The following is a 27,305-nucleotide window of genomic DNA, read 5'->3' as shown; positions in this document are numbered from 1 at the left end:
ACTTCCGGCCAAGCGTGCAGTTCTGAAGCCGCCCCACCCCACCCCAGTGTCCTGGCTTTGCTTCGTCTGGGCAGGCGAGATGGCGCCCTGTGCCCAGGTACGCTGGGTTGGGGGTGGGGGGGTGAAAGCAGCTCACTTGCACGGCCCGGTTCCTAACAGCCCACAGATCGGTGCCAGTCCGTGGCCTGGGGGTTGGGGACCCCTGCATTAAGCAGCTTGTGCGTGTATGTATCCACCCTCTTTCCTGAGAATTGTTTTCCCTCTGTGGGATTTTCATCCACCTCGCCTAGTTTTTCCTTTAAGTCAAAGTCTTTCAAAAAAGATTGGACTCAGAATCTCTAGGTGCACACTTGGATGCTGGTCAAATGGTGCGAGAGGTCTGTACCCAGAAGCTCCCTTCCTTTCTAGTTGAATAAATTAGGTGGTGTGTACTGGATGAACCGAAGGGGCAGGGCTTTGAACTACTAAGAAGTGGGTCTTTGTTGTTGTCATACCCCGAATCTTGCATATAAAAGCAGGTAGAGTTTTAATTGATTACCTTAGCATATGGATCAAAGCAGAATTTCTGAAACAAGAAGCATGTGTCCTTTGTTTTTACATGATGCACTCATGCCATAGCAGGCCTATCATCTTATTTATTTATTTATTTATTTATTTATTTATTTATTACATTTATATACCGCCCCATAGCCGAAGCTCTCTGGGCCGTTTACAAAATCGTAGAAGAAGCATTCCTCCTGTGCCTGAGAGAATGGAGAACATCTCTTCTAAGACGGTGCTTGCCCCATGCAGTTTTTATAAGGGGTCATGTTAAACGGGTCTCTGCTACCCAATTAATTGGAGACACCTTTATTTGAATCAATTGTGTTTTTTTAAATCAATTGTGTTTTTTTAAATCTAACTGGGTAAACATTGTAGCCCTAAAGGCAAGGCATACTTGTTTGCTGCCATGAGAACAGCAAGCTTCTGTTTGTCAGCCAAGTTATGTTGTGGGACATTCTCAAATGCCTTTCATCTTATAATTGTGGATCTAGTGCCACAGTCTTGGGGCTACTGCATGAAGAGCTTTAGTGGGCCCTTCCCTCTCTGGGTGGAGTGGGTGATGTGGAGCAGAAGCACTATGTGTTCTGGAACAACCTTACGTGCAGGGCTCCACTGATTTTGGCTGGCCGAGTGAGAGTTGTGCTTGGCAGGGCCTGCAGAGGGAGGGGCAGGTTCCTGTTTGACATCAAGGAGTCTGTGTAGGAGGGAGGCTGCCTTCCTCCCCAGGTTTGAACTGGGTCGGTGACGAGCAGGAGGGTTCTTCTTGTGAATCTTGAGAATGCCCGAGAAGCACCAAGGAAGTCCAAACGTCTCCCAAGTAAGGAAGAGTCCCCATGCTTCTGCAGAGAAGTACGGCAACACTCTCCGATGCTACATTTGCCAGGTTACGAGAGGCATTTGCCATCGGCAAGCTGGCAAGTGTATTTTTTGGATCCTTGCTCATGGGATTAAGGGGAGACTCATAATGGTCTGGGGCCTTAAGTAATTGTCTTGCTGTTTTCACATCCGATGTGACTATTTTGTGTTCCGTTATCGCCATTAACCATGATGGCAGAGTGGACTCCCCCATGTTCAAAGACCGTAAACCACTGAATAATGATTACTGTTGACAGCAGCAGAGGAGGGCTACTGTCTTCGTGCAGTGCTGCTTTTGGGTTTCCTAAAACCATCTAGCTAGCCATGCTAGGAAATGGGATCCTGAACTAGAAAGGCATTTGCTCTCATCCAGTAGGGCACTTGCATCATGCAGCCGCTCCTGAAAGGGAAGAGACTTATGGCCATTATTAGCTCTGCGACTTACACAATATCCAGAAAAAGGGAAGTAATTACGGAAAGAAATATAAGCTTAAGTGCATTAAAATAAAACAAAGTTGCAAGTTTACCTAATTCAGACAACAGTCCCATAGCACCAATTGGATTGTACTTCTGAATTGGTCATTCTAAGTGCAAAATTGAGGAGACAATACTTGACCTCCTCCTTTATCGTCATCTGAACAGTCATAGTACCTGCATTCCCACCCCTCCCTTGGTAGAAATTACCCATGATGCTAACTAAGCAACAGCCTACCAGAGAGTTTTTTCCCTTCAGAGCTCCTTGCAAGAATTTCCCTGTCTCTTGGTTTCATCAATAAGGAATGCAGTTGGTCTTGTTCGGCTTCACAATCCCAGGGATAAATAAGGGCCATCCTGTTCTTTCTGTATAGTCCATGTACACAGTGCTCAGCTCTGTCCCTCTTGCCTACCTCAGCAAGACTGAAGCCTCCTACATAGAAGGAGCTAACCTTTTTGGAACGGCTGTCCTTCTAGCTTGTCACTAGGGCTCAGTGAAGAAGCTGCATTCTCTAAATCTGCTAAACAGGGAGACAACTGGAATCTTGTTTCCTTTCCAGGCACTGCCTGCAAAACACCTTCAGGAATGGGAGGACTCCTGAACCATTTGCAAAGCCATATACAATCTGTTACCAGGGATGCACAGAGCCAAACAACTTGGCTGAAATGATGGAAAACAGTAGTTATTTTGATGAGGCCTTACATAACGCTGCTGCAGTAAATGAATGCTAGGGCAAGCGAAGTGACCCATTCTCAAACAAAATGGCGCAAGCCAATATTGCAGATTGCAAGTCAGTGTGCTTTTTTTTTTTAGAGCATGTTCATCATGAAAGGTAACTTTTACCCTTTAGTAAGTAGTGAGTTTTGCCACTTATGGTGTGAATGCGGAAACTTGAAGGACAGGGAAAGCTGAGGTGGGGGTTAGAGTCTTCTTAGCACAGGCCTTCACAGCCCCAAGCTGCAGAGGGGTTGATCAGCTCCTTTGCCTCCCTTGGACTGTGAAAAGAAGAGGCTATCAACCATGGCTAATAGGCTGCATTTGGCTTAGCAGGTCACAAGTCCCCTGCTGTGGGGACTTTCCAAGACCGGGTCTTGTATCTGAGACCTTTGATCTCCCTGTGCTAGAAGCAACCCGTCCATTCAATCCTACTGAAGGACGCTATGTGAAAGGTATTCTGGCCTCCCAATTTCCTGCAGCTGTTGGGACTGTCTTGCCCTCCAGCATGCATTCCAGAAGTTATATAAAACTGATGTGCTGTTCTTTCCACACACCAGTTCAGAATGTGCTTAGATAAGAAATGTTAGGTTGATCCTTAGTGGTGCTTGATAGTTCCTGGAAAACCCTGCTGTTCTAAAGTAGAAATGTATATACAACTGCTTCGATATATTGGACAAGCATATATAGGCTCACACAATGGCCCATTTAGCCCAGTTCAGTGACCATGACCTTCTACCTGCCTGGCATATGCTGAGACCCTTCCTGCATTAAGTCCTAAGCATGGCAGAGCCTTGAAATGCCAGGAAGATAATTTCTCCTCTGATCTCCCTCAATGCTTTTGGGGGCTACCCACACTTTTTATTTTAAGCTACCATGTCCAGTCAGCTCAAGAGGGACTAATGTCTCTCCCTGAAGGGCTCATATGAAAAGAGAAAGGTGGTTGTTAAAAAACCCTGAATCTGCCCATCTAAGTGATCCTCTTCAGTGAGCTGCATGTTCTCCTTTGGTCTTTTGACCCTCGGCGTTACTGGTTAAGAGAACCTTTTAAAGATGCCTGCTCCACAGCACTCTCCGTGTGAAGAGTGTAGCATTTCTCGCTCCTTGCCCTGACCAGAATGCGTACGCTGTCTCTGTACTGGTGTTGCCTCTCCTTTGGAGATAATGCATATGTTTGGGACAACGTAAAGAGTTCTAAGCATTGGGCACCCCATTGAGACTCTCCCACACTGGAGGCCTTCAAGAGGCAGCTGGACAACCATCTGTCAGGGATGCTTTAGGGTGGATTCCTGCACTGAGCAGGGGGTTGGACTCAATGGCCTTTTAGTGTCCTTCCAACTCTGCTATTCTATGATTCTATGAAACAATGCTTGATGTGGGGAGATACCTTTAAAGAGGTCCTAACTTATTTATTTATTTATTTATTATACTTATACCCCGCTCCTCAGCCAAAAAAGGCTCTCGGAGCGGCTTACACTTAGCAAAAAAGACAGTCCCTGCCCTCAAGCTTACAATCTAATAAAGACATGACACACAAGGAAAAGGAGTCAAGGAGGGAGGGAGGGAGGAGAGAGAAAGAGAGAGAGTGTCCAGCAGGAGCAGGCCCCAATGTTACTTCTGCCTGCTCCTGTCCCCTCGGTCCTTCTTCTTCCCCACAGGGCCAAGATGGCAGTTTGCCCTGTGGGGGGGGGGGAAGAGTCCAGCAGGAGCAGGCCCCGATGTTACTTCTGCCTGCTCCTGTCCCCTCGGTCCGTCTTCTTCCCCACAGGGCCAAGATGGCAGTTTGCCCTGTGGGGGGGGGGGAGAGTCCAGCAGGAGCAGGCCCCGATGTTACTTCTGCCTGCTCCTGTCCCCTCGGTCCTTCTTCTTCCCCACAGGGCCAAGATGGCAGTTTGCCCTGTGGGGGGGGGGAGAGTCCAGCAGGAGCAGGCCCCGATGTTACTTCTGCCTGCTCCTGTCCCCTCGGTCCTTCCAACTTAACTTCCCAACTAAAGCACTCTTCCCTTTCTGTAAGTTTTCTAAGAAAGAGGATGCAGGGGAGATTTTTATTTCTCCAGCCTCCCAGATGAGCTTAAAGTTGTCTCAAGCGTTAATTCATGAACTAGGCTTTGATGTAATGAGAGACGTGTCTCAAACTATTTGATAGAATGTCAGGGAGGGTGTATGAGGGAATGCTGCAGCAGGTGACTTTTCTTCCACTTGGGGGTTTGGGAGGTGATGGCATTGTCATCCACTATCCCCTTTTATTTTTCGCCTTCGACGTTCCTCCCCCGGCCGCCCCCCTGAGCAGTCTGTGTTTGCCATCTGCGGTCACTCATGCTTCACTAACATGCTGCTGCTGCATTGCGTAACCAGGCTGTGCCCTCTGGGGGGAAATCGCTCCTGCACATCTCTTCGAAGTGGTACATGCAAGCGTAATAGACGCTGTGAGGGCACAGGCCTGCCCTCCGGCTGTTGATTCCAAGGCCCAGCTGCCTCGTCCCAACACCCCACCCCCTCTCCAGAGCCTGAGCTGGTAATGAGCCTCCATCAAAAGCCCAGCTGCAGTGAAAGGGGCTGGCCGCTTATGTAACTGAAAGGGACGTGCCACAGAGACCATCCCCTGGCTTGCCTCTGAGCGAAGCACCGGCCTCGTGCTCATCCAAGTGGATGCTGTGCTGTTTGGGAAAGGTTCCTTCTCTGTGGTTCCTTTTTTGGATACTGGTGGCTTTTTACCCTGACGGAATCCCTTGGAGGACAGGTGCCTCTGGCCAGACCGCTTGCTTGCTGCCCTTCTGTTTATACAGTCATTCAACCCGGCCCACAAGCAAAAACTGCCGTATACAGACAGAGCCCAGACTATTTGGTCCTTTAGCCCAGTCCAGTCCTCCCCGTCCTGTCAGAGCTTTCATGGAGGTCCTTTTCCCTGCCCTGCTTTGAACTGAAGATGCTGGAAACTGAACCTGGGTTTGTGGATGTGAGCTGAAAGTCATTGACCTGTGGCACAGCCAGGGACTCCTGACTTGTCTCCCACTTACCCTGGGATAAGCAACTCATGCAAACAACCACCCTGCTATTACCTCTGGAGCACAGCTCCCCAGGGATCTACAGTGAACTGCGAATGACCCAAGATAGACAGCAACTTACCCTAGAATTCCTTCTGAATGTAGATTGAGGAGTATCTCTATTCCTGCAATGGGGAAATAAAAGGACATTAAAGTACCATGTTGCTCAATCTGCCATTCTGTAAGGTCCTTTTTCCTGCTGGCACAACCTTTCCATATCTGAGACTGGAGCAGGGCGGATGAAAACCAATGATTTTTGAAAAAACAAAAAAAGGATTAATTTTTTTTATTTAAATCGGATTTTTTTAAATAAAATGCTTTTTGAGGAAAAATCTATCTAAAGGTAGTTTTCTATTTAAGATACGTTATAGTCCAAAGGTTATTCCTCACGAAATAAGGATTTGTTTTTAATTACGTAGCACGAGGCTGTATATTCATGCAATGTTTAAATTTTGGGGTAAATGAATTCCATCAATCCATTCACAATGTCATGCTCTTCCAGTGGTTTCTGCAAGATTATTGGGCCATTTTTTAATTATTTATTTATTTATTTATTTATTTATTTATATAGCACCACCAATGTACATGGTGCTGTACAGAGTATCTAGATCAGCCTTCCTCAACCTGGGGCGCTCCAGATGTGTTGGACTGCATCTCCCAGAATGCCCCAGCTGGCTGGGGCATTCTGGGAGATGCAGTCCAACACATCTGGAGCGCCCCAGGTTGAGGAAGGCTGATCTAGAAGATATGACCACAGAGGCTTGGTTTTACAGTTCTCAAAACTGTGGATTTGTGTCTGCAGGGATCACAATCCCATTGTGCCTTCGCAGATCTATGTACACAGAAACAACCCCTGACCTCTTAAGTGCTAAGTTTCAAAAAATTCAATGAATACAGTGCACTTTTGGAGGGGGGAGCCACATGATTATTATTATTATTATTATTATATTTATTTATTTATTTATTTATTTATTTATTTATTTATATAGCACCATCAATGTGCATGGTGCTGTACAGAGTAAAACAGTAAATAGCAAGACCCTGCCGCATAGGCTTACAATCTAATAAAATCATAGTAAAACAATAAGGAGGGGAAGAGAATGCAAACAGGCACAGGGTAGGGTAAGCAGGCACAGGGTAGGGTAAAACTAACAGTAAAAAGTCTGCACAACATCAAGTTTTAAAAGCTTTAGGAAAAAGAAAAGTTTTTAGTTGAGCTTTAAAAGCTGCGATTGAAGTTGTAGTTCTCAAATGTTCTGGAAGAGCGTTCCAGGCGTAAGGGGCAGCAGAAGAAAATGGATGGAGCCGAGCAAGGGAAGTAGAGGCCCTTGGGCAGGCGAGAAACATGGCATCAGAGGAGCGAAGAGCACGAGCGGGGCAATAGTGTGAGGTGAGAGAGGAGAGATAGGAAGGAGCTAGACCGTGAAAAGCTTTGAAGGTTAACAGGAGAAGTTTATATTGGATTCTGAAGTGAATTGGAAGCCAATGAAGAGATTTCAGAAGCGGAGTAACATGGTCAGAGCGGCGAGTCTTTCTGAGTAGTGATTTAAATCATGATTTAAATCAAATCCACCCTGGACTGGAGTGTCTATTGCCTATTTCCAGCTGTGTGCCGGAGGGCACCGTGGCTTGTCCTGTTGGCCCTGCAGCCTTTTGCCTCGTTGATGCAGTGCTGGTGACTAAGGCCTTTGCTTCCATTGGCACACTCAGCATCATTAATCTTGCAAGGGTTTATATAATGCTTATCACCATGATCTAACTTGGTGCTGGCTGTGCCGATTTCTATAAATTGCAAGGATTTGGGTGGGCTGTTGGAGGTGCCCTCATCTGAAGTTTGAGACACACACACGCCCTTGTTGAATATACGTTACTCTCCTTCTCAGTCCGCCAGATTTTAAGGGGAAACTTCCAGCCTTCTGGAGCCATCAAGAGCCATCAAGGATTACCTTTGTTAAGGAATCATAGAATCATAGAATAGCAGAGTTGGAAGGGGCCTACAAGGCCATCAAGTCCAACCCCCTGCTAAATGCAGGAATCCACCCTAAAGCATAACTGATAGTTGGTTGTCCAGCTGCCTCTTGAAGGCCTCTAGTGTGGGAGAGCCCACAACCTCCCTAGGTATAGAATGATTCAAAAGAGATTCATTCTCCTCCCATCCATATATTCTCGGAGTTATCTCCTCTCCCACCCCCCCGACTTGTAAGCAGTCAGACAGTATGCAAAATGCAGCAGATATACTTATTTTGCATAATGTTTACTTCAGTATTTGGAGGTCTGCAAAATCTGGGACACCTGGACCCCAATGAGGTGATGGAAGATGAGAATAGCTGGTTGGGAAGCACCGGAATGCGGTCTAATTTTGGGTAGTTTTCAAGCAATGATGTTCTGTGTGAGACTGGGGGCGTATGTTTACAATGGTACCTAGTATACACACTGCTGCACATAGAATTTAATCAAGTCAGAGCCTTGAAAATGACACTCTCCAGCAGTGTCCTCTTTCTTTCCTTCCTCCCTGCCAGCATCCGAACCAGAAACATACCTGCTTCTCTGCTTCAGCTATCAACTAGATGGTCCTGCCCTGTTTAACGTTGTTCTAATTGCAGCAGCCCTCAGCTGAACCCTCCTCTCTTAAGGGGCCAATTTTGACTGTGTGTAGCTCCAGTTTCAGAAGCACCCCTGCCAAATCCAACAAGAAAATTAGAGCCTGAGAAAATCCATTGCTAATTATTGCATACTCGTAACAGTTGTTTTCGGCTTAAGACTTCCTTCAACTAATTGGGCCTTCCGCTGGGGGGTTTGTCCCAAGAAATTTGGTTTCTGAGTTTGGATTCTGAAGCAAGAGCCTACCCCAAACCTCACTCCCCTCGAGACCCAGGTTCATTGCGTCCAGGAGGAGAGCAAGGTGCCTTAGCTCTGAACCTGGTAATTGGCTTAATGCCTGTTTGTGTTCCTCTCCAGGCTGTCTGTGTACTGAAATCTCCACCGTGGTGCTGAGCCTCGTCTTCTGTCAATTCAGTAGAGAAAGGGATACTTCCCAACTAGTAACTTGGATGTTTGGGGCACTTTTAAAACTATTTTAAAAGTGCACTGGTAACTAGAGACCAATCTGTATGCATGTAAATGTCATTCATTTCATAGAATCAGAATCATAGAATAGCGGAGTTGGAAGGGGTCTACAAGGCCATCGAGTCAAATCCCCTGCTCAATGCAGGAATCCACCCTAAAGCATCCCTGACAGATGGTTGTCCAGCTGGCTCTTCTCGATCCTCCCAGAGTGCAGGGCACGGAATAATGGGCTCAAGTTAAAGGAAGCCAGATTCCGGCTGGACATCAGGAAAAACTTCCTGACTGTTAGAGCAGTATGACAATGGAATCAGTGACCTAGGGAGGTTGTGGGCTCTCCCACACTAGAGGCCTTCAAGAGGCAGCTGGACGACCATCTGTCAGGGATGCTTTAGGGTGGATTCCTGCATTGAGCGGGGGTTGGACTCGATGGCCTTGTAGGCCCCTTCCAACTCTGCTATTCTATGATTCTATGAATGCCTCTAGTGTGGGAGAGCCCACAACCTCCCTAAGTAACTGGTTCCATTGTCGTACTGCTTTAACAGTCAGGAAGTTTTCCCTGATGTCCAGCTGGAATCTGGCTTCCTGTCACTTCAGCCCATTATTCCGTGTCCTTCACTCTGGGAGGATCGAGAAGAGATCCTGTCCCCCCTCTGTGTGACAACCTTTTAAGTATTTGAAGAGTGCTATCATGTCTCCCCTCAAATCTCTTTGCCTTTATATAGTGTTTTATAATGTTTAAAAGACTTGAAATGCATTCTGGTTAATCTTTACAGTAGCCCTGAAAAGGTCAATAGTATTGCTTGTCTCCTTATTGGAGACTGGAGTAAGGGTAAGGTGAGACTGATAAAATTGTGAACTGCTTAAGACCCTAGAGCCAAGGTGAGAGTTCAGTTGGGCATTCCCAAGCTCTCCCAAGCAATTACGTTGCACCAACTCTTACTGGGGCTTCTGCAGAGGATATGCTTGGACAACTGTGTCCAGTACTGACCAGTTTCACAGAAGCATAGAATGTTTTGAGGTTCTACAACGTGGTAGCCTTTAGATCATGGGTTCTCAACAAGGGGGGAATTTTAGAGTTCCGGGGGTGGTGGTGAAATTGGGACCACTATTCAGCAAAGTATGATGTCCTGTAGATTATGTCTTCCTACACATGTTATTAAAAACGTCCCAGAAAAGTGTCCTGTCGTCTGCAAAAGCCAGGCCTTTGCTCTCTTTTCCCTCCCTCCCTTGCAATCCTAGACGTTTCAAGCTTCCCATTTAAAGGGGCAACGCAGAGCATGGGAGCTGAGAATGTAAAAGGGGCCATGCTTTGCGTTGCCCCTTTAAATGGGACTATTATAGGAAAAAATAAAAGATTTTCAATATTATATGCATATTATTTGGAATGCACCTTTTGAGTTAGACTATCTTGGGAAGGGGGGGGGAATTATATTCTGAACAATGGTGAAAGGGGAGAATGGAGCAAAAAAGGTTGAGAGCCACTGCGGATGTTTTGGGCTACAATCCCCATAATCTCTGATCATTGGTCTTGCTGCCTGGAGAACACTAGGTTGCCTAGAGGATGACCTAAGAGGATGCCTAAGTTCAGCATTTTGGCATTTCAAAAGTATAAATGGGGTGAGGGACCAATCCAGACCAGGATTCTGGCATGGGGAGGGGGCTTTAACCATTTGCCTCCTGCTGTGGTTTTGACCCAGATCGGGGGTCCATCAGCAGCTGTTTACCATCAAAAGGCCATTCACATAATTACTACTTGTGTGAATGGTGTCTTGTCTAGTTGGACTCCTCATTACTTCCTTCACTTGCACCAGCCTCTTCTGAGTATCTATAATTAAAATAACTAATATAATAAAGTCCTACCAAATTATGCTGTATGAGCTAAAATTAAAAAAAAAACAATTCACTGGGAAGAGGATATCAAAGCCAAGCTAGTACAGCTGTCTAAAACCAATGCCAAAAGATGCTTGATGAAACGAGAACTGAAACACAGTATGCATGAAAAGGGACCAAAATTGGCAGCAAGATGGATTACTGTAACTTCTAGACTGAGCTTGTAAAGTATTACATAACCATTGAATATCACTGGTGTCAATGGCAGCTGATGTATTGGGACATTTAAAATGGAGGAAACAAACCTCAAGGAGGTGAATTAGAGCTGTATAAATTGTTGCACGCCTTGTTCTGCATACAGTAAACAAGCAGACATATTGGCTGCGTTCGGACAACACAATAGTCAATGTTGGTTTAATAGTCAACTCCGGGGTTGGTTATCAAGGGGGTGCTCCTGACACAACATGATTATAATCAACCATGGAGTGGGTTAACCCACTGTTGGGGTACTGTTGACTATTAGTCAACAGTGTGTTTGATTGACACATCTCCCACCCTTTCTCCACCCCAGTCCTCACGCTGGTATCCCATTGGCCATTGCAAGTTCTGCCAGCTGGACTAGAGTGGCAGCTGCAGCTTTGGTCACTCTTGCCAGAGGACTCTGTAGGCAGCCGAAATAGTCCACAGAGCCCGACAGACAACATGCTAACCAAGAGTTGTGCGACTAGTCAATTCTGCAGAGCGTGGTTTTTCCCTGTTGGTTATTTTGGGGAAATAGTCGACCATGGGGTTGCTTTTGCCTGACAGACAACACAATAACCAGCTACTCAACTAACGGTTAACTATTTAAACCACAGTTGACTATTGCATTGTCCGAACTCAGCCGTTAAGTATCCTTTGGACAATCCTTTTTCTCCGCTTTTCAGTGCACTGCACCAGTTAACTGGCTTCTTCTAAATGGGGTCTGCAATGTTGAAGAGCTAGTTCAGCCTTCCCAAGCTTCTGCTCTCCAGATGCTGTAGACTTCAACTCCCATCAGCCCCAGCCAGCATAGCCAATAGTCAGGAATACTGGACGCTGTTCAAAACATCTGGAGGGCACCAGGTTGAGGAAAGCTGAGTTCCTGTTGGACAGGGAGATAATTAGACTGTTGCGTTTGGCACTCATCAGAGAGGCCGTTCCCAGGAGGAAAGGCTGCCACCACTCTGGTGAAACACTATAATTAGAAGATTCCGCCTTCAAAGTGCCACAGTGGAGACATTGCAATATAAACAGCAAAGCAAAAAGAACAAAACACCTGAACTAGTCTTGCAAATAAAGTCTGCAGTCACTGGTAGAATTTTCAAATTAGTCAGCCGGGATCTTGTTCTATTTAAATCAGGGGGTTTTGACCAAGCCGTGCACTTTCAGCTAAAAGCATCAAATTTACAAGGGACATGCAGTAATGCCTAAATCTTTCCTGATATGGAGCCCTCCTCCCATCTGCTCCTGTTTTGAAATAAATGAGTTTTAATGTTTATATTTTTGCTTGTAAACAAATATTCTCTCCATCGAGATTGTGTTCCCAGTAGAGATGGTAATATCCCGATAGGACTAGATAACGAATTTAAGGTGAATGTAGTATCTTTCCTCGTACATGTCCTCCTTTATACACTGTGTGGTGTTTGAGGGCCATCTATATCGATGGAATATTCTCGAATAGTTGGAAGGGGCCTACAAGGCCATCGAGTCCAACCCCCTGCTCAAGGCAGGAATCCACGAGTATATTTATTTATTTATTTATTTATTTAGAATATTTATATACCGCTCCCCATTGAAAATTTTTGGAGAGGTGTACAAGGTAAAATGAAAATAAAAACAGAATAAAACAGTTAAAACAAAATTTAAAAAAGCAAAAATCAGAAATCCAAGGCTGCATGTTAAAGAAAGGCTTCTTGGAATAAAGATGTTTTCAGGAGGTGCCGAAAGGAATACAAGGTCGGAGTCTGCCTGACCTCCAGAGGCAGGGAATTCCACAGGAGGGGCGCCACCACGCTGAAGGCTCTTCCCCTGGTGGATTCCAATCGGAGGATGGATCTATGTGGAACCACCAGGAGCAGGCCCTCGGATGACCTCAGTGACCGGGCAGGTTGGTAAGGGAGAAGGCGCTCTCTTCTTCTCTACTGAGTATAGATGCAGTACAAGCCTTTCAAGTAGCACGATGGTATTGACAGGGATCTGTGTGGGTGCTTCAGCCCATGTCAGAATTGTAGTTACGAATTCTGGAAATATATTAAGATGTGCCCCAAGCTATCCTTTGGCCTTTTGCAGCAAAGACAGAGGTCATATCATACGGAGCGGCCATGGTCCCCTTCCGCCCAAATAAAGCATGTGCCACAGAGAGAACCCGCCCCCGGAAGTTTGAGTGTATGGTTTGGGGTGCCCCAAGCTTATTATGGGGTGCCCGTTTCCTCTTCTCTATTGATTTCTGCATACAGTGAATATACTTCATATGGGGAGCGATATGTGAAAGTCTCTTGCTCTGCAACAAAAGGTATTGGGTTGGAAGTGATGGCTGTGTTCTCATGGAGGCCAACTCTCCCAGAGGTCTGGATATAGGATTTGGGTTAGTCCAAACCGTTGTTTGCCCCAGTTCATTATTCACGTGTGCCTATTTTGGCTACATTTGGTGTGATGGCAGGGCGTCTGACAGTGTTTGGTGCCCAAAACAAACTTTGGATGAGAGGCAGTTCGTAGTCACTGTTCTGGAGGCACAGATGACCACACAGAGCACTCTCTCTCTCTCTCTCTCTCTCTCTCTCTCTCTCTCTCTCTCTTTCTTTCTTTCTTCTATTTCCCCCTGCTGGTGCTCACATAAGTGGGTTGCCTCACCCTGTTGCATGCCAGGGCTGAACCTGTGTAAGATTTATAACTGAAGCTGAATCCCAATAAGACAGAGGCGTTGTTGTGCATTGGTGGTTCCCAGGTCTGGGAATTGGGGTGTTTCCCTGTTCTGGATGGGGTTGCACTCCCTCTGAAGGAGCAGGTCTGGAGTTTGGGGGTGCTCCTGGATCTGTCTTTGTCACTGGAGAGACCCAGGTGGCCTTGGTGGCTTGGAGCGCCCATTTTCAACTTTGGTTGGTACGCCAGCTACGCCCGTTCCTGGATAGGGATAGCGATAGCCTAGCCACAGGCATTCATGCACTGGTAACCTCATGATTAGACTACTGTAATGCACTCTTATGTGGGGCTACCCATGTGTGTGGTTTGGAAGCTGCAGCTAGTGCAGAACGCAGTGGCAAGGGTGCTCACGGCACCTAGCTCCTCCCACATAAAATCTGTATTAAAAGAACTGCACTGGCTGCGTGTTAGCTACCAAGCCATGTACAAGGTTATGCTGTTATCCTACAAAGCCCTAAGCATCTTGGGACCAGGATACCTAGCAGACGGCCTTCCCTTATATACACCCAGACAACAACTACGATCCTCAGAGGAGGCCCTGCTTCCAAGACAAACAGAATGTCGTAACGAAGACCCTCAATGTCCAGGGCCTTCTCTGTAGCGCAGTGGTTCTCAACCTGGGGCACTCCAGATGTGTTGGACTGCATCTCCCAGAATGCCCCAGCCAGCAGAGCTGGCTGGGGCATTCTGGGAGTTGTAGTCCAACACATCTGGAGCGCCCCAGGTTGAGAAAGGCTGCTGTAGCGGCACCCACCCTCTGGAAAACCCTCCCTCGTGTGCGGGTTGGGAGGCGGAAAATATAACGTCTTTCGAACGCCTCCTGAAAGCACATCTTTTTAGACAAGCCTGCCCTGGATTACAACTTTTCCTGGTTTTATGTGACATTTTAAAAAAATGAAATTAAAAATTAAGTTTTAAATTCTGACTTGGTACATGGTGGTTTTAACTGTTTTAATTGTGAACTGCCCAGAGAGCCTTGGCTGTTGGGCAGTATAAATATGTAATAAATAAAATAATAAATAATATAAATTGTGATTATCTACAAAACAATCTGATTGCTGCAGGTCTACCATGCGTTTCCCACATCTTGGTGCAAACTGTGCCAAAAATCATATTCAGTATCAGTCATCACATATGGTAAGGATTTTTGTCCTGGCTCATGGACTACAAGGCAGGGCAATGCATTTGTCAGTCTTCTGCCCCTTGCTTACAATGTATGTTTAGATTGGGTCAGTGTATGGAAACTGTGCCAAAGTTCATACTTTGAGTTAAAAGTGAACACTTTCAGGCTTAACAGCTCTGCTACAGAAGTTCTGTCTGCCTTTCCACAGGTTCCTTTGCTCAACTTCCTCTTCTCTCTTGTTTTACTCCATAGTTGGGTCCAAGGAACCTGCAGCAGTGAGAAGGGCCGGTGGAGCAATTTATTTTATTTTATTTATTACATTTATTGCATTTATATACCGCCCCATAGCCGAAGCTCTCTGGGCGGTTTACAAAAGTTAAAAACAGTAAACATTAAAAATACACAAAATTTAAAACCATCAAAAACATAAAAACAACAGTATCCATTAAAAACAACAGTTCTGGGGTCAATTAAAAAAACTTAGCATTGTTAAATGCCTGGGAGAAGTGAAAAGTCTTGACCTGGTGCCTGAAAGATAACAATGTTGGCGCCAGGCGAGCCTCATCGGGGAGATCATTCCACAGTCAGGGGGCAACCACCGAAAAGGCCCTGTCCCTTGTTGCCATCCTCCGAGCTTCCCTAGGAGTAGGTACTCTGAGGAGGACCTTAGATGTTGAGCAGAGTGTACGGGTAGGTTCATGTCGGGAGAGGCGTTCCATCAGGTATTGTGGTCCCAAGCCATGTACTGGAAAGCTCATCCTCTTAAAGGGACAGAGACTGCCTTTGGGCAAAGGCCTGGTAGCAGAGACCAAGGACATCCCAGTCTCATTAGAGGCAGAAATACCTGGTGCATATGCTTGTGTACTCGTTCATGCATGGTTATACCATTGCTTGCTTCTAACGAATCACAGTTGCTGGGAGCATCTGATTGGGTGACCTTCTTTGAGGAAGGAAGCTGCCTGGACCCTAAGGTCATCTTCAGGGGCCCTTCTCCGTGAGCCCCTGCCAAAGGAAGTGAGGCAGGTGGCTATCAGGAGCAGGGCCTTCTCTGCTGTGGCACCCCGGCTGTGGAATGAGCTCCCTAAGGAGGTTCGCTTGGCACCTACATTATATGCTTTTAGACGCCAGGTGAAGACCTTTTTATTCTCCCAACATTTTAACAATCTATAAATTTTAAATAACATGGTTTTACATTTGTAATTTTGCATTGCTGCTGTTTTTATCTGGTTGAGCTTTTATATTGTATTTTATATTATGGTTTTATACCGTTGTTTTATACTTTGAATGGTTTTAATTTTTGTGAACCGCCCAGAGAGCTCCGGCTATTGGGCAGTATAGAAATGTAATAAATAAATAAATAAGATGTTCTCTAATAAGGCTAGTTGTTCTAAACCAATACATATAAAGTATTTCATGATTGCTTTTCTTTTTCTTACAGGATTTCTTACCAGGGACCTATGATCTCCATGACTTACATGCGTAAAGGAAAGCTGAGGATGGCCCAGGTCGAACACCAGAATCTCTGGCAACATGAAGCTTTGAGATTTGTCTTAAAAGTCCAGTGAGGCATAAGCAGAGCAGGAGCTATTGTAACCCACTTCATTATGAGACTATAAAAGTTCTTTCAAATTTACATTTTCCCCTTCCTCCCCCTTCCGCCCACTCAGCTTTGCTGATCAACTAAGCCTGTGCAGGTACTTCTGGAATTCCTCTTTTACCTAAACAAAATACTGAAACAAATCTACAAAGCATTTCTTTTCCGCTGCTGCGAAGTACCAGAACTCTGGGCCAAGATGAGCATAAGATTTGTTTAGCAGAGAGAGGTTCAGTTGGGATGTTGAGGCCAGTGGCTAAATACCAATTTTATAACAATTCTTTGGTCTCTGGGGACTGCTTAGCCTCTAGAGAAAGGAACAAAAGCAAGACGGGTTAGACCTTTTCCTCTTTCCCCTTCCTAAGAGTGCTCTTCACCCCTGAAACATGACAGTGCAATGTCTGAATATGACAGTTAAAGAAGGAAACCACGTTAAAGATGCCCCCCGAAATAGAAGCGGTGTGGTAACTGTAAGAGAGGCTTATGTTTCCATGTTTCATAGGTCAAGAGTACAGTGGAATTTGGAAGGGCGGAGGCTGATGATATTACATGGCACTGCTTCCTTCATGAAGGGGGTCTGTTTGCCCATCGAAAGCCCACCCCTGCCAGGGGCGTGGTGGCTTGCTTGGCTGTACAGCTTGGTTGCCTCGGTGGCAAAAGAGCCTGAAACGTCAAGCTGATAACTTAACATGGGCCTTTTCCGCCTGTTAGGCTGTCCTAGCTTTGAACCTGCTTGAGGATCCTTTTGTTAGATCTTGCCTAGATCTGCATCACTGTAAATGGAGGTGTAAAGCACAGTCCTTTCCTCGCCCCTAGGACTTTGTGCATGCGAGTGTCCATTCACACACACACACACACACACACACAAACACGGAGTTAGACCTGCCCTGTGGTCATCTGGTTTGAAACACTATTATTGCTGTTCTGAGTAACATCTCCTAGCTGTTAATCCGTTGTTCGTGTAGCTCTAGCTGACTACTTCCAACATTGAGTAGGTCTTTACACTAAACGTGCCAACTTCCGTCTTTTCAGTTGGTCTTGATTGGTGGGATTATTACTTTAGGGGTACCGCCCCTTGCACTCTGCTGACTCATAGCAGTGAAGGAACCAGTTAGATTAAGGCAATGCAGCTGAGTCCACAGTTTATGGTGGTCCACTTACAGGGTGGCTTGTATACTTTCACACTACTACTGATGCTGATAGCTGTAGCCAATGTTTGTGAGGCTATGGAGAAGATGCTGTGATGTTTATTTTGTGGCTCCATAAAACATACAAGAAGTCTGTTTTGCCTGCTAGGCTGCTCATTACATTCACTCTCACCCACTTTGACCTGCCTTTCTGGTATGTGGACAGCCACAACCAGAGCGTGAGTAAACCAACTTCTTCCTTGGGCGATTATTAGCGGCTTAGACGGCTCGTCTGTGGCTTTCTGGCCTGCCATCTGCAAAGCCTCTTGGTCTTGCCGAGGTTCAAGTTGTGCTGAACTTTTTCCTGCTGCTCCCCAAAACCCTCCACTCAAGTAGTATCTGTTGTTTATTGGAGCTCTAGGGAGAAATGGCAAAATCTGTTGCAAACGTGAAAAGCCAAAAGAAAGGGAATGAAGAGCCCTTACTATTTGGGTGTAAGCGCTAGCCTCCTTGCTCTTAGTCAGGGCCCTAAGTTCCCTCTTGAATGGTCCTTCAGAAGTTCCTTTGACCTGTAAAGTATTCACATCAAATGACTAGAAGCTTGCAGGAGCAAAGGCCTTGCTCCTCCTGACCAGGAATGAATTTAAACCAGTTAAATCCGGTTAACTCACAGCAATACTAAGTAGGTATGGCAACAGTGAAATGGCCGAATTCTCATAACCATCTTCTCTTCCATCCTTTGCTGCTGTTACCACTCCACCCAAATGTACTCATGACTGGAACAGCAGTCTTCCAAATGACAAGAAAGATATGTTGGTTTTTTTCAAGAAAATTCCTTTTGTGTTTGCAACTCATCTGATGGGCAACATGAAACTTGTACCCAGGCAGAGGTGCCATCCCAGTAACCTCTTTTGGCTGTTTTGTACCATTCACTAGCACAACACAGCAGGTTGGGGATGGCGGGAGTTTGAGCTTGTTTGCCTCAAATCAGATGAGTTGAGGCTCTGTTTACTATCTCTGGGGTCTATGGGTTGCATACACAAGCCTCTGACCCATTAGCAATTGCATCAGGCTGCAGTTCTGGTCCTGTGGCATAGCCCCCGTTAACCAATATATATATATTTTTGAACTGCTACCAGATAAGGTTTTGTGTTCACTTCCTCCAGACCCCAGAGCACGTGTGTGGGAAACTTTGTTAGAGCAAAGTAGCCCTTGCTTTTCACTTCTGCACTTTGGAGTGTGTGTAGAGGAATCCATGAAGATGGACGCATGACCCAATTCCTGTGAAAAGCTCTTCAGGCAAACTGATCCTGGCTTCCGTAATGTCACCACTTGGGTCCTGAAGTGACTTCAGACACATCCCCTTCTCTTGTGTTCATGCTGCAGTTTAGGTTGCTCTTTTAGTGGTGGTAGCTCGACCATAGTGCCTTATTGGAGGATTTGAAGGGTTCTTTGCAGGGGATGGGTTAGGTCAAGGCGAGCATTTTTCTTTTTCTGCTTTTCATTGTTGCTCCAAATGTCTTCTCCTCCCTCCTCTCGCTTGCCTGAGGTAGCTTTGGTGATTGCCAACACGGTACCTATGAGCTCTTCAGAAATGGCCTAATATTTCCTCAGCTGATGTCAACCCACAACACATTTCATTTAGGGTGACAACATCAAAACAGGGAAGCCCCATAGCCTCTTTGGAAGAACCTTCACGCAAGCTTCGAAGGAAGCGACCTTCTGCCTCACCAGCTGCTCCGGTGTCTGGCCTGCTGCCACATTTTTGGCTTATGTATGTGAATACGTTGCTGTATTAAAAGCAGTAGGAGATTATTTTGCCCTGGGGGTCCCGTGAATCCCAGGTACTATGTGTTCATGCAGGAGTGTCCCCCGATGTCATTCAAAGGGGGTCTTCCCCTCTCCCTCCCACCCCGGTTACCTTGGATGAACTTGGAATGGAAATTGCCAGTCCTTGACGGCGAAAAATGAAATATTGCTGACATTTTGTTGCACAGGTTTTGTCTTTTTGGCTGACTGACATGGTTTCTTGTGTTGTGGGTATGATTTTGTATTGAACTGTTTACATCTAATTGTGCTGTTTACAGTTGGTGGTGTGGGCTGGAACTTGCCGGACATCTCATCCTGGTGCAGTGGCTAGTAGATGGACCGTTGGGTAAATTTTACACCTAGCTCCAGCCCGTTCCAAAGCCCTCTACTATCACCACCACTACCACCTCCCTTTACTTGGATTCTTAGTTTACATTGCAGGGGTAGGAGAACCCAGCAACAATACTGGCAGCATCAGCATCTCTTCAATTGTACAGTACGTTCCACCGAGACCGTTCTCCCAACGCCGTGCCCTTTTCTTTCCCCCACGTCCCCTCCCGTGTGTCAGGCTTGTTCTCCTCTTCGATCAACAAGAATGCGAGGGAGCCTGCCCATGCTGCGCTTGGCTTCTGTGGCATCTAGAAATTGAGCAAAAGCCTCTAGCTCCCTTCTAGGTTTGGTGTTCAAGCTCTGAGGCTGGAAGGGAGAAAGAACCCCAGCCCCTGTGGTGCACTGTAAAGCTAGAAGAGAGAATGAGATGGGGTTTTCCTGTTCACCTGCTAGCAGCTTCTTACTCGCCGCAGCTGAGCAGCTAACTGCAGCACTCACAAGTCTTGGGACTACTATGTGTGCTTTTCGGGCGCAGTCACCAGGACGTGACATTTCTGATCACGATGGCACTGTCCAAAAAACCAGTCCACCCCTTGCACTGTTCGTACCACGCCACTAGCTGAAGACTTTGAGCTTTCCATTAAGCTGGTGGGAACGGTTACAGCCGGTTTCACTGGTGTGCATGTACTTCTGAGGGATGACGATCCTTAGCCATGTGCCGGTGTTAGGGAAGGCTGGATATTGCCATTGGCGTTGCCCTGACTCAGGACTGAATGCTCCCAAGTATGTATGGAAGTGCCTGACGTGGCTGGCAGCACGTGGCAGCCGCCGGTGATTGGGTTGGGGTGCCATTAGAGACCAGCCACGCGCCCTATTTAAGCCCAGGCCTTCACCTTTGTGAGGACCGCAAGACCACCTGCGTGAGGGCAGAGGAGACTCCAAAGAGAGCCTACGCCACGCTGCTCCATCTTGAAACTAACATCTCCCAGGAAAGCAGCCTATTTCTAGGCTGCGTGGCTATTCTTTTCACAATTCTCATTTCTTTGCTGCATTTTCAGGGTCCCCCTAGATTTTGTGTTCCCCTTCAGTGGAAGAGGTGGAGACGGGCGGAAAGCTTTCGCTTCCTTCTCTCCTCTTTCTTCTCCTGCCGCTGCTGCTGCTGTGTTTAAGGGTCGAGGTGCTAGCAATGGGTGGCCATTGTCTTCCTTTCCCCCTTACACTTCTGCTCCCTCAGGATCCCACTCTGTGCCTCTCGGATATCTCCAAACACTGCCAGAGTCTTTTTGTAGAGCAATAAATGTGTTTGTTTGTTTTTCCAAGTGAGAGAAAATGCAATCTCTGGATTCCTTGTCGTTCTTTTTGTCCCTGAATATATCTAGTTCTATGCAGTTGTCTGGCCTGGGTTTAAGTCTGCTGGGTTGCACTTGCAACACAGGTTCAGCTGTGGCAATGAGTGAAAAACAGGCTGCTTTGGGCCTCTTTCAACAAAAAAATGCATCTTTGGGGCAAAGGCATCTAAGGAACACAATTTGGGGGGGGGGTCTCTGAACAAAAAAAACAGTGGGGCTGTTAAGTGGCCATCTGCACAGTTAGGGTATGGCCTGCCCCCTTTTCTTGTAGCATCTGTCAGTGTATGTTTCCACCAATCCGACTCTTCCAGGCATGAGTCTGATGTAGCTCAACGATGAGAGGCTTATTACCAGCACGGCCGGTCACCTCTGAACCGCTCCTTGGATGTGTGGCACCCTTGGTATTAGTTTCTCTCTGGGCAACTTGATGCAAGCAACTGTCTGGAACGAAGTGACTTGTTGCAAAAAGCTGTCCAGAGCTCCTGTCCGGATTGCTTTTCTCCCAGACATTAATTCATGGAATGCCAGTACTTGATAAGCGAGATGGAAACGCTACGTTGCTCCTCCTTGCACTTTGGGGACACAGCGTGTGGGTGCCTTCGTTGTGTTGCCGGGCTTTCAGAGTTGCAAGATAACCTAGTAGAAGGGGGACGGTGGGTGGGAGAGTCATCAACAGCCCAGTTCTCAGCCAGGTGGTCAAGCTATCGTGGAGTTGTATCACTTCAGGCCACGGATGGGGACACACAGGATGGAATTCTCTTATTCCAAATCTATTAAACCCCTCCACGTGGGAAACTGGCATGTCAGGGTGAGAGGTTCTGGCTTTCTTCCTGCCTGGTGTGCTAACTTTCTGAGTAGAGGAACGTGTCTTTGTGTGGAGGAGCAGTCTCTTGGACACCTGCCGTCTGAAAAATGGTACAACAAAGATGCACGTAGACCCACCTCAGTGAGAACTGGGTTCGAGTCCAGCCCCCCTCCCCTCCAAAATCCACCTCCGTTTTACTTTCCAGTTGCAATTTGGTCCCCACCTCAAGTTTGGCTGGATATAGAATGTGTAAACTTGCAAAGCTGAGTGTAACATTAAAAGGCTTAAACCCAGGCATCAGATTGCAGTTTTCAAGGTTAGTTCTTGTTTTTTTTAAAAAAAAACCTCTCCTTCTTTGCACAGAAGCTGGTTATCTAGGACCTGTTTGTGAACAACTTTATGTTTTTCCTTTTTGTAAAAAAAAAAAAAAAAAAACGATTTGGTTTACTTGGGTTGGTGTGCGACATTGTATTTAAGTTCCTTGAACACTGTGGAAACCCTGATTGTGTATGAATGGCAGCAGCTTTGTAAATTAAAGAAACGTTTGTGTGAATAAATCTAGTGGATGGGGTTGAAAAGCCATACCCAGTTTTGAAACAAAGTCTCTTTGCCTTTTGTCCATGATTTTCCCTTTACGGCTGGGTTCGGCGGAGGGAATCCAGGGATCAGCGCAGGGGCTTGGGACCCCCTTTGGTCACCTGTTGGGGGCAGCTTCATGTTTCCAGTAGAAAGGCTACTGAGGTTTTAAGGGAACGATGCAGCAGGACCCCCTAGTTGTGGAGTTGGGTTAAGGGACTAGAAAAGATCAGAGCAGTATATTATGCATCCGAGTTCAGCTTTTCTCAAACACCTGGAAACTCTGCGGTACACTTCTTTTAACCTGGGATATAATTGGGAGACCCCGACATCTTTTTAATGTCGTAAAAGTGAAAATTCTGATGTAAGATCTTCCGGATGTCTTGCCTTCCCACCCGCAGCCGTATTTCTGCGTGTGATTTGTCCTGAACATGCCTCCTCATTGGAAAGGGGCTAGGCTGGAACAATAAAGTGATGGAGCAGATAGCCTCTGCTTTGGGTGGGTATCGTGGTCTCACAAGTGGCCTCCGTTGGATCAAACCAAAGGCCTAGATAATCAAGTCTAACAACCTGCTTACAACCCAAATGTCTGCAGTGTTTGCTGCAAGAAAGGCAAATGCTATTTTGGGCTGCATTAATAGAAGTAGAGCTTCCAAATCACGGGAGGTACTGGTTCCTCTCTATTCGGCCCTGGTTAGGCCTCATCTAGAGTATTGCGTCCAGTTCTGGGCTCCACAATTCAAGAAGGACGCACACAAGCTGGAGCGTGTTCAGAGGAGGGAAACCAGGATGATCAGGGGTCTGGAAACAGCCCTATGAAGAGAGACTGAAAGAACTGGACAGGTTTAGCCTGGAGAAGAGAAGATGGAGGGGAGACATGAGAGCACTCTTCAAATACTTAAAAGGTTGTCACACAGAGGAAGGTCAGGATCTCTTCTCGATCCTCCCAGAGTGCAGGACACGGAATAACGGGCTCAAGATAAAGGAAGCCAGATTCCAGCTGGACATCAGGAAAAACTTCCTGACTGTTAGAGCAGTACAACAATGGAATCCGTTTCCTAGGGAGGTTGTGGGCTCTTCCACACTAGAGGACTTCAAGAGGCAGCTGGACAACCTTCTGTCAGGGATGCTTTTGGGTGGATTCCTGCATTGAGCAGGGGGTTGGACTCGATGGCCCCTTCCAACTCTGCTATTCTATGATTCTCACAGAGGCCATCCAGATGCCTTTGGGACACCCATGAGCAGGATATGAGGATATTAACCTCCTCCCTCTGTGGTTCCCCAGAGACTGGTATTCAGAGGTACACAGAATACCACTGTAGAGGCAATATGTAGCCATCATAACTAGTAGCCACCCATAGCATTACCCTCCATGGATAATACTGATTTTCACATGGCATACAACTGGCTTCCTTGTCACAGAGTTTGGGAAGGACTGTCCTACATAGCAGCTAGGGGGGTGAGCATCTAATGCCTAAACAGAAAATTCTGCTTGCATAAGAAATGTCTTGCCCCAAATCTGGCATTTCTCTGTTGAAGTGGGAGAGAAGGTTAGGCGGAGGCGGGGAATTTGCTCATCAGCAGGGCCGTGTCTGCTACAATTCCACAGGGGTGCAAAAGGTGGCATTCACATTTCTGCCGCCTCAAAAAAAAAACCAAATGTTTGCTTTTGCAAATTCCTCTCCCTTGTGAATTCAATGTGGGCAATGGTTAGTGAACTCTCAAAAGCCAGAGGGGGAGCTGAATAAAATCTGGGTGTGGGCTTTGCATAGCTCCTTCCCTCTCCCTGTGATCAGGAAACTCAAAATTAATTATACAGAATTTAAAAAAAACTGCAGAATAAATTTGGCATAATAAAAAGTATGCAAGCTAAGTAAATGTTATACGTTGTTACAAAACAGCTTAGCAGAATTCAATGTTTCACCTGTGGATTATCAGTGTGTTTTTCTCACGATGGTGGCTTGGCCATGCAGAGGTTCCCAGGGGTATACAAAGTACACAACAGCACATACTGTGCCGAAAACGACACAAGCTATGTCCCTTTGCATTTATTTGCTTCCAAAATCCAAGTTTTCAAAGGGTTGGGATGAATTTTTGGGTGGCAAGGAAGAGAAATGTAAGGGAGAAGCTACGCGGCGAGGAGAAAAGTGGGCAGCGAGGAAACCAGAAGAGATGAGACGAGAGCTGCCTTTACTGGACCGATGGTGCAGCAAATGGAGTTAATGAAACCACCATGCTTGGCTCTAAAGATAACTTAATGCCCTCTGGGAAGCAGACCAAGTGAAATGGGTTAAGCAGGGCTGTTGCCGTCCCACCTTTCCTGCTGGTGAGCTTCCCCTGGCTGGCCTCTTTTTGGAAACTGGAGGCTAGAGTCATAGAACATAGAACAGCAGAGTTGGAAGGGGCCTACAAGGCCATCGAGTCCAACCCCCTGCTCAATGCAGGAATCCACCCTGAAGCATCCCTGACAGATGGCTGTCCAGCTGCCTCTTGAAGGCCTCTAGTGTGGGAGAGGCCACAACCTCCCTAGGTAACTGATTCCATTGTCGTACTGCTCTAACAGTCAGGAAGTTTTTCCTGATGTCCAGCTGGAATCTGGCTTCCTTTAACTTGAGCCCGTTATTCCGTGTCCTGCACTCTGGGAGGATCGAGAAGAGATCCTGGCCCTCCTCTGTGTGACAACCTTTTAAGTATTTGAAAAGTGCTCTCATGTCTCCCCTCCATCTTCTCTTCTCCAGGCAAAACATGCCCAGTTCTTTCAGTCTCTCTTCATAGGGCTTTGTTTCCAGACCCCTGATCATCCTGGTTGCCCTCCTTCTTGTGTCTGATCTGGCATGGCTGTTCTTGTTTTCTGGATCTTTAGCTTGATAGTTTAAAATAGCAGAGACCCCGGCTGCAGTGAGACTTTGGGGATTGTCTACCTCTCCTTTGCAGGAAGAACGAATTAAGCCGAGACTATAATAGGCTATAAGTAGCATTTGATCTGCAGAGGGCATGCACCTTTTAAGTATCTCCTCAGGCTTCTCAAGGGTTACTGCTAAATTCATTCTGGGCTAGGGCATGCAGCTTGCATTTGTAAGCAGTGGTGCCTTTCTGGGTTGCCACGGCAATCCTGCGATGTCTGCTTCAAGGGGACCCTCTGCAACATCTGTCAGGGATGCTTTAGGGTGGATTCCTGCATTGAGCAGGGGGTTGGACTCGATGACCTTGTAGGCCCCTTCCAACTCTGCTATTCTATGATTCTTCCACCCCCTTGTTTTGCCCTGTGCTGGTTTCCATTATGAAACCAGAGAGCTTCAGCTATTGGGCAGTATTTATTTATTTATTACATTTTTATGCCGCCCAATAGCTGAAGCTCTCTGGGCGGTTTACAAAAATTAAAACCATAATAAAACAACCAACAGGTTAAAAGCACAAATACAAAATACAGTATAAAAAGCACAACTGGGATAAAACCACACAGCAAAATTGATATAAGGTTAAAATACAGAGTTAAAACAGTAAAATTTAAATTTAAGTTAAAATTAAGTGTTAAAATACTGAGAGAATAAAAAGGTCTTCAGCTGGCGACGAAAGGAGTACAGTGTAGGCGCCAGGCGGACCTCTCTGGGGAGCTCATTCCACAGCCGGGGTGCCACAGTGGAGAAAGCCCTCCTCCTAGTAGCCACCTGCCTCACTTCCTTTGGCAGGGGCTCACGGAGAAGGGCCCCTGTAGATGATCTTAAGGTCCAGGCAGGTACATATGGGAGGAGGCGTTCCTTCAAATAACCTGGCCCCAAACCGTTTAGGGCTTTAAATGTCAATACCAGCACTTTGAATCGGGCCCGGACCTGGACTGGCAGCCAATGAAGTTGTAAAAGGACTGGCGTAATGTATAAAAATGCAATAAATGAATAAGACACTACTTGTGTCTTGAGTGTTTTGAAGTATAAAAAATGACAAATTCAGACTCTTCTAGTGATGTAAAGGACTTTTTACATATCTATGTGTGATCATTTGGCCACTGAGTAACAGAGATGGAAGCAAATGAAGACACACCTGTCCGTATAGACCCCAGAATCCAGTGCACAATCCTTTCTGCAACAGGGAGGACTAGAAGCATGCTTTTAAAAATGCAGATGTTCCACGTGGTTCTTTGAGTCAATAAAGACTATCAGGTGATGTTGTCCTATCCATTTCACTGACGCAAACTACATTATTTTGAGTATACCAACTGCTGTTGTGAGCTGGGGTTTGCCACACCTTTTCTTTGGTGTTGCACGTGCATCCCTTGCCACAGACAGGTGCTCACAGGTAAAGTGTTCACCTTCTGAAACCCGATCTGGTAAAATTCACCATGGGGTGGGTTTGCTATACAAACACGTTCTGTGTGAGCAGGAGTGAAAACGGCCTGGCTCCTGGTCCTTAAAGTGGATTTCTGCAAGGATACACTCTCAAGTTCAAAGTGTGCAATGTACCCCAACGGCTCTTATCTACTGCCTTGGTTATGATCAAACCCCCACTACAAATAGCTCATTCTCCTTTTCTGCCCGCGCCAAAGAACAGACACTTCCAGTTTGGCCAGACGATAGCTGCTGGGATTCCAACACTCCACCCTGTCCCAAGTTGATGGGATGATAAGCTCCTGCCATTTGAGCACTCCATTTCTCTCTGTTTGTATACTTTGGATGCAGTTTTGGTTGCTCATAGCCCAGCTGGCAAAGCAGCTACCTTTAAACACACCAGGATGAAAAAAACAAGCCATAGCTTTCTTTATGCTTTGAGGGGAGAGAGTCGTTTTAAGGTGCTGGGCGAAAGCTCATCAAATCTCCCATGCACATTAGTTCACTCTCTTCCCAATGAATAAGGGAAGGCGTATTGACTTAGTCGTCCTCTATTAATGACAGCATGGGAATTCAGTCTTAGAATCACAGAATAGTAGATTTGGAAGGGGCCTATAAGACCATCGAGTCCAACCCGCTGCTCAGTGCAGGAATCCACCCTAAAGCATCCCTGACAGATGGTCGTCCAGCTGCCTCTTGAAGGCCTCTAGTGTGGGAGAGCCCACAACCTCCCTAGTAGGGGTGTGCACGGACCCCCCACTCCGCTTCACTTTCAGATCCGCCATTTTCGGATCGGGCCGCTC

At 46.4% G+C, this 27,305-nt stretch overlaps 1 protein-coding gene across 2 annotated transcripts in view; it reads left to right on the top strand.

Annotated features, from left to right (window-relative positions):
* Positions 1-27,305, top strand: part of LOC134413145 (serine/threonine-protein kinase 35-like) — a 59,919-nt gene that overhangs the window by 12,593 nt on the left and 20,021 nt on the right. The window contains exon 3 of one of the 2 annotated variants that reach the window (XR_010026456.1): positions 16,029-22,018. The gene's annotated coding sequence lies outside the window, so the exon portion shown is untranslated. Of the gene's footprint in view, positions 1-16,028; positions 22,188-27,305 lie in introns of those variants that run through there. The other variant, XM_063147275.1, reaches the window with a different exon arrangement.

The sequence above is a fragment of the Elgaria multicarinata genome, chromosome 1 (genome assembly GCF_023053635.1).
Source record: "Elgaria multicarinata webbii isolate HBS135686 ecotype San Diego chromosome 1, rElgMul1.1.pri, whole genome shotgun sequence".
Classification (NCBI taxonomy): domain Eukaryota; kingdom Metazoa; phylum Chordata; class Lepidosauria; order Squamata; family Anguidae; genus Elgaria; species Elgaria multicarinata.
Note: the sequence above shows the minus strand (reverse complement) of the source record. Positions and strands in the feature narration are given on the sequence as shown.